Source organism: Helianthus annuus, chromosome 8 (genome assembly GCF_002127325.2).
Source record: "Helianthus annuus cultivar XRQ/B chromosome 8, HanXRQr2.0-SUNRISE, whole genome shotgun sequence".
Lineage (NCBI taxonomy): Eukaryota > Viridiplantae > Streptophyta > Magnoliopsida > Asterales > Asteraceae > Helianthus > Helianthus annuus.
The window spans coordinates 89,822,832-89,831,257 of NC_035440.2; positions in this window are offsets into that span (position 1 = coordinate 89,822,832).

Genomic DNA, 8,426 nt, shown 5'->3' on the forward strand with positions numbered 1-8,426 from the left:
AATGTACCTTCAAGTCCTGGTACATTTTATCAGCACCAGGATGAACGGAATATCGGGAACTGTGGGCTTCCTGGAGGATAACGTCACGAAGACCTCCATAAACAGGAACCCATATCCTTCCATTCAATCTCAGAATTCCGTCTTTGCCGTAAGATAACTGCTCTTCAGTTACCCCTAGCTTTTCGTTTGGATAGTTAGCTTCTAACACAGCTTCTTTCTGTGCAGCTAACAATCGTTCATTCAGACTGTTCTTGATTTCAATGCTCTTGGCATTGATCATTATTGGCTTCACTCTTTCTTTCCTGCTCAAGGCATCTGCGACTACATTGGCCTTGCTTGGATGGTATCTTATTTCACAGTCATAGTCGTTCAGAGTTTCCATCCAGCGTCGCTGCCTCATATTCAGATCTTTCTGATTGAACAGATGCTGAAGGCTTTTGTGTTCAGAATAGATCACAAATTTAATGCCGTAAAGGTAATGTCTCCAAAGCTTTAGTGCAAATACAACGGCACCCAACTCCAAATCATGGGTGGTGTAGTTTTTTTCGTGCACTTTCAATTGTCGCGAAGCATAGGCAATCACCTTGCCCCTCTGCATAAGCACACAACCCATACCAGTGTGCGATGCATCACAATATATGACAAATTCTTCCGTTCCTTCTGGCAATGTCAACACTAGAGCATTGCTCAGTTTTTGTTTGAGGATATCAAAAGCTTCTTGCTGCTTAGGGCCCCAATTAAACTTTATACTCTTCCTAGTTAAAGAAGTTAGGGGTGCAGCAATCCTTGAGAAATTTTCGATGAAGCGTCTGTAGTATCCTGCCAGACCTAGGAAACTGCGAATCTGCGTAGGTGTCTTCGGCTCCTGCCAGTTCATGACGGCTTCAACTTTAGCGGGATCCACCTGGATACCGCGCTCACTGACTACATGTCCAAGGAACTGGACTTCTCGTAGCCAAAATTCACATTTAGAGAATTTGGCATAAAGCTTTTCTTGATGAAGCAGTTTAAGAATACATCGAAGACGCTTTTCGTGGTCAGCTTGACTCTTCGAGTAGAAAGGATGTCATCGATGAAAACAATGACAAATTTATCCAAATAAGGCTTGCAAACACGATGCATGAGATCCATGAATGCGGCAGGTGCATTAGTGAGCCCAAAAGGCATCACTAGGAACTCGAAATGACCATAACGAGTCCTAAACGCAGTTTTGTGCACGTCTTCGTCCTTGACCTTCAATTGATGGTAGCCTGACCGTAGGTCAATCTTGGAGAAATAGCTCGCTCCTTGCAACTGATCGAACAAATCGTCGATCCTGGGCAAAGGATACCTATTCTTGATTGTAACTTTATTCAGCTCGCGGTAATCGATGCATAGACGCATCGAACCATCTTTCTTCTTGACGAACAGGATTGGTGCTCCCCAAGGAGATGAACTTGGTCTAACAAAACCCTTGGCTAGCAGATCATCTAGCTGCGTCCTCAATTCTTTCATTTCCGTGGGTGCCAATCTATAAGGTGCTCTCGCAATAGGCGCGGCTCCTGGAATGATGTCGATACTGAATTCCACCTGCCTGTCTGGTGGCAAACCAGGCAGTTCTTCCGGGAAAACTTCCGGATAGTCAGAGATGACTGGAATGTCTTCAATCTTGGGCTTCTCTTCCCTAATAGTCACCTGTGCCATATAGATGACACATCCTTTCTTCAAACATCTGGATGCCTTTAGCATAGTCACTTGCACAGGCAATCCATGTTGAGTATCTCCTTGGATGATAAGTGGTTCTCCCGACGAAGTCTTGATTACCACTTGTTTCTTGTTGCACACGATTTGGGCTTGGTCATGCGATAACCAATCCATACCCAATACTACGTCGAACCCAGCTAGTTTAAAGGGTAATAGGGATAAAGGAAATGAGTGATTCCTAATGGATATAACACATCCATCTAAAACAGTTGAGACTGTTCCCATAGTCCCATCAGCTAGTTCTACTTCGTATTTCATATTCAAGGCTTTAACAAGTAATTTTAATAACTCGCAGAACTTATCATCCACAAAGGATTTATCTGCTCCAGAATCAAATAACACTCTTGCGAATACATCATTGATAAGAAACGTACCAGTTATGACGTTGTCGTTCTGGATAGCCCCTTTAACATCCATCTGAAAGACCCTCGCATTGGTCTTTTTCCCATCTTCAGCCTTCTTCACTATCTTCGGGCAGTTAGTCTTGATGTGCCCTTTCTCGTTGCAACTATAGCAAGTTGCATCCTTGAGTTTCTTGCACTCAAGAGTCCTATGCTCAGAGGACTTGCATATCCCACACGCCTTCGGTTGGGATTTCTTTTCAAACCTGCACCTTCCAAAATGGTGCTTCTGACAAACCTTGCACAAGGGCTTGTCGCCCGACTGTCGGTCGTTCTTCTTGTTCTCTGACCCCTTCTTGTGGTCACGATTCACCCGATGCTTCTTGTTGGATCTACGTGAATCATCATCTTCACGTTTCCTCTTTTCGCTATCAGCAATTCTCAACGATCTTTGCCTCACTGCATCCAGCGTGAGAGATAGAGATATATCTACCACGGATCTGAAGGTAGCAGACCTAGAAGCCTTCACGCTAGCTTTTATTTCTGGGGCCAAACCCCCAATGAAGCGCGCGATCCGTTTGGGTTCCGGTGTAACAAGGTACGGAACCAATCTCGACAGAGTGTTGAAAGTCATGAGATATGCCTGGCAGTCCAGGTTCTTCATGACCAGCGATAGGAAATCAGACTCGATCTTTTCATCCTCGTGCTGAGGGCAGTAATTTTCCTTGATGAGAGCAATAAATTCCTCCCATGTCATGCTATACAAAATAGCCTTCCCAGAGGCTTGAACCAGGGATCTCCACCACGCTAGGGCTTCACCCTTGAACGACTGGGAAACAAACTTCACCACATCTCTCTCAGCACAACCACTGATGTCCACAACTGTGTCCATTTCGTCTAACCAGGTCATACAATCCACCGCGCCCTTTTCCCCAGTAAAATCTCGGGGTTTGCAAGAAACGAAATACTTATACGTGCAACCCCTGGCGCGAGGTGCATCATCAACCACTTTCTTCTTAGGGTGGACGCTATTCTCATTGGATGAGTGCCTATCGTCGTCCTTCTTAGGCTTAGACGGAGTCGAGGGTGGTTTGCTGTGAGATTTAGAGTGGGTTTTTGGCTTTGAGTGTGGTGTAGATAGGGTTCTGCTTCGGGACTCGGTGTATTCTTCGTACTGTCGATCCAAGGCTGCCTTAACAGCGCCGTCTACTAGAGCTTTCAATTCCGCGCCCGTTATATGAATCTGAGCGTTATCATTGTCATCCTCCTTCGAATGACTATTAACTCCACTTGGTTCAGCCATTGTAACTCAAATCTGCTACAGAAGATAATGACAAAGTTTTATTTAGGAGTTTATTATGGAATTGTCTTTTATGGCAATTCATTAACCATGGTAAACATAGACCATATTTGGTTAGTTTGTTACTCACTGTCATTTAGGATTTGAATCTAACTTATCCTATTTACAAATAATATAGTTAGTGGCACAAAGCCTAGTAACAAGGACGTTTTATGATATAAGCCGGGATTACAGAGAATCAAGGCATGAAGGTTTGAACCGTAGTTCTTTTACCTTTTCTGACAGGGAGTCATAGACTACAATTGTCTTTTGTCTTTTATGACAATACGTATGGCCCGTGGGAACTACATCACTAATGGATGTTTGATAAGTGATCATCTTTATTGATGATTTAACCCATGATTTACCAATCATTAACTTGGGTTTTGGAATCCCTTAATGGATTCGTATATAAGAATGACGCGTGTGATTTTTAACGAATCACATCTGCCAAGGATGTTAACATGTTTACAGAGGTTAACTAGAATCTGAATCTTTTAGTTACGTCTTACCATCTTGGCCGGGTCTTATAATGACACCAGGCTAGGTTTCACTATTGAGATTCTTTATTTAGGCAGATTAATTTAAAAGGAATGATTTTTGATCCATTTCATATAACAATGTATATAATAAAAATGAAATTATAACATATATTCCATTAATCATAATAATGATTACACACTGCCCTAAATGGGACTTTTTAAATAAATAAATACCTACGCAGAGGTTTACAGAAAACAAGTCCACGCAGGGACCAAATACATAGATAGATGTCCACACAGGGACTAAAAGATAAGTCCACGCAGGGACTGAAATGCAATTGTCCACGCAGGGACTAAACACGATAAATGTCCACGCAGGGACTAAAATACTCGAAATAGATGTCCTCGCAGGGACTTGATTGTAATAGTAAATACTATAGTACATAAAGAGACTAATGATCTCGTTTCTTCCTCCCTTTTAGTAGGTTTGCTAGGCCTTTAAGGAATCCACGATTACTTTTACGTTCTTGCTCAAAGTCTCGTTCCACTCGGTTTAGACGGTGGAGGATTTCTTCTTGCTCCGGTGGAGAAAAACGTGGCTGTTGCGACGGCTGCTGAACCGGAGGTCTAGGAGGTGCTGGATACCCATGAGCTGAGTAATCTGGTCCCCAAAGGTTTCCATAAGTTCTGTTGGGATGGAGGGCATTGTAATTGGCCGCTACCACGTATGGGTCGGCATCATAATTATAGTTGTAGTGTGTGTGAGTCGGCTGCTCAAACGGGTTGTACGCGGTGGAACCGGCGTACGCTGGTATCGGATTGTCATAGCCGAATGGTGGTGGAGGTGGTGCAACTGGTGCAGAATTCACCTCTGCAGGGTGACCCGAAGGTTCCCCTAACTGTGGTTCTTCAGGTACTGGCGGGAAGTGACTTGCACTCGAGTGGTGAGGGGTGCTAAAGTGAAATTCCCCTCCTCGGGTAGACATCCGCGCGCCTGATCTCCTACGCCTTGGCGGATCAGGAGGTGCTTGTTGAACTGGTGGCGGTGGAGGCGGTGGCGTAACTGCCACAAAGCGCGAATCCTCGGAAGGATCATGTTGCTGTTGCTGCTCATGAGGCGAGAAGTGGTGAGAAGGTGTGAAGTACCAATCACACTGGTCAAACCTCGCCTGGTAGCTGTCGGGACCTTGATAGGGTGTTCCATGAAAGGATGACCCATCAGAGATCTCGATAGGATGGTTGGGAGTACCTCGTGCAGGTTCTATGGGATCCGTGTCTTCGTCCATATCTACCGCATTATCTTCGGAGAAATGGTCTTCGGGTCCTAAAGGGTTATAACCTATTGGTTGACATAATTGGCCGGGTTAAATCGGCCTTGAAAGAAAGGAGTAGGATCTCCATAGGAACGGTGCGAAGCAGATCGCTGGAGAGGTATAAACGAAGGTTGAGGGTTACTGGGATTGTTCTCCGAATCTGGTCCAAAAGAATGACGGTATGAAGGTGTCGAACTGTGTGAGGTAGACCGTCTTGCAGGCTCAAAGAGGTTTGATGTATTGCAAAATACATCGGTATTCGCGTCGGTTTTAGTCGTTAATTAGTCAGTTTTAGTGTCGATTTAGTTTAGAATGTACATACTATTGATCTAGTTGTGTTTCCAGGTCTTTACAGCCAAAAGGAGCGAAAACGAGCAGAATCTGGAATGGCGAATGGCTGGCACGGAAACCGAGGAAGTCGGGAGCTGGAACGAAGAAAATTTGCAACTCTGGAGCTTCCAGGCGGCCCGCGTTGACTAAATAGGCATGTTTAGGCGCCCCGCCTTGACTTAAAGAAGGATCAGAGGAACAATACCCTCTCGCGCCCCGCGTCAACTTGGACAGGAACTCTAGGCGGGCCGCGAGAGGTTTGTAAAAAGAATCAGAAGTTTATAGCTTAGGCGACCCGCATAAGATCAGGCCAACATTTCACGCGGGCCGCCTAAGGACGTTATGTCGGCAGAATTGAGCGATTTGCATGATTCTTTAGGGTTTTTGCTTAATAAATACAACATACGCATTGGCAGCCGACAATTGACGAACTAGGGCAACTTAAGGGCGATTTTGGCTGCTGATTGAAGGCTGTGATCGTGTTGGAAGCATATTGAAAGCGTGGAATCATCGGGATAGCATTCTTGAGCACTCGGGAGTGAAGATTCGGGTTCTACATACCTATTTCTTTCATTCTTTGTTTGTTTAGACTTAGTTACCCATGAATTCAGTTGATACTATGTTTTTGATCTTGGTTTTGATGATGTTTGCCGGCTAAAAACCATAAACTACCTAGGTGATGACTATGGCATGACAAAGATTGGATTTTTATATGATTATTGATGTGGTTGTGATTTTTCTTGCATTGTAAACACTATGTTAGTTTGTCTTGGTGCGTTTGTATGCTTGTGATTTCTTATTTATCGGTTATTTGTTCCATTCAATTCTTGGTGACGGTCTTTATCACATAATAGAGTTGAATTAGGGTTTTTGACTTAGGTGAGTGTCTATATCACATAATAGGTCATTAATTCTCTAGGGTGAAAAGTGCACTAGTAACCTTAGGAACAATATTCGGTAATTAATTAAAATCAAGTGTGCTGCTAGACTCGTCGCGGAAAGGCTCGAGGATATTGGTAGGTCTAGGAGTAGTTAAAAGGAATTAACCACCCATTGTCTATCAAGCCAAGATTAAACCCATAGTTGCTTTAGACGTTCGCGCGGCAAAGTAGAGCGTCTTACATAAGCACTTTCAAGAAACTAGAGGACGGACAAGAAATCTAGAAAACCGGTAGTTTAACAACCTCTTGGGAATCTTAGCGTGCTCTTGAGAGGGATTAGGGGTCCTTAGATTTCCCTAGAGGTGAGAATTTCAAGATCCCGGTTCCACACCACATCATTATCATTTATGAATCCATTCCGAGTTTAGCCTGCGTCTAGCCTAGGTAGTCTTCATTCTCACTGATCAGACCCTTTGCTTGTGTTCGTGTTTTGCTTGCTAGTATTATTTTATTATTTTATCTAGGATTTTTAGAAACCCCCCCCCCCCCAAATTAATAAACAATTTAGTATGTCGTGTCAGTTCGAGTCTAGATAGAGTCGTAGCGTAGTCAGTAGAGTCTCGTGGGTTCGATACTCGGACTTACTTTAGCTTTACTACATTCGATCGGTTCACTTGCCGATTGTGTGTTTAGGGTTTAGGTCGAGTCTTAGTTTATAAATTTAAAGCTTAGAGAGTCTAGAATTAGGGTAATTTTAGTTGTTTTAATTAACCCACTTCCAGCACATCAAGTTTTTGGCGCCGTTGCCGGGGACTCTTGGCGATTGCGCTGATTACTTTGTTTGGACTTACTTGACATATTACGTGCTATTTTGTTTCTTTGTTTGAGTCGTAGGTGTCTAAGTATTTTAGTGTCTTTTTTATAGTTAGTCGAGTCGTTTAGTAGAGTCGTCTTACTTGTTTGTTTTCGGTTTTTGCAGTGGATGCCCCATACGCGCTCGCAGGGACCGCCGCCGTTGCCGCTTGCACTCAGGTCTTCCTTCTCGTCATCTACGTCTGAGGTACGTGCTTCTAGCTCTACTTCATTTTCTCAGTCCACCCCAGTTTTCGATCTTACACCAAAATCTTCACCCCACAATTCCCCACCACCCTCCCGACCACCTAGTCCACCACCCGTAGCTCACATGGCCGGTAGGACAGTTTACGACCAGGCTACCACCGGCTTCGCCGGTGGTAATTCCCCCATCACCCTTCCTGAGATCCCGAACGATCGGTCTTGGCAGATACCATCCTACATTATGACCGCCATCACAAATTCATGCCAGTTCCATGGTCGTGACGACGAGGATGCCCCCGCCCATATCAATCGCATCACTCGTCTCTGCAGCACCTTCTCCATTGAGGGTGTCAATCTTGATGCTAGGTATCTTCAGGTTTTTCCGTTTTCACTTGCTGGACGCGCAGCCGTCTGGTTCGATTCCCAGCCTGCTGGCACTTTCCGTACTTGGGCAGGCCTTCGCGATGCATTCTTAGCCAAATATTTTCCGCCAGCCAAGGCATCTCGCCTTCGTGACCAGATCCACTCATTTCGTATGGAGCCAGATGAGCCGTATCATCTGGCTTGGGAGCGTTTTCAGACCCTGATCACCCGTTGTTCTCAGCATGGTCTATCTGATTGGGCGTTAGTGGAGAAGTTCTACAATGGACTTACTCCAGAGATTAGGGCTCGTTTCGACACCTCAGCAGGAGGTCAGCTTATGGGGAAGAAGACAGTCGCAGAGTGCAACGATTTGTTTGAGAGTTTTGCCCACTCCGATATGGACTACAGCACTACCAGCAGGACTTCCATTCCTGTGCATACCACCTCGGCCGGTCGAGGGGTAAACCAAGTTAGCTTGGATTCATCGGTAGCTGCTGCAGTCGAGAGAGCGAAAGAGGAGATTAGGCAGGAGATGAGGCAGGAGTTGAGTGAGATAAAGAAGAAAGTCGATAGGTGTG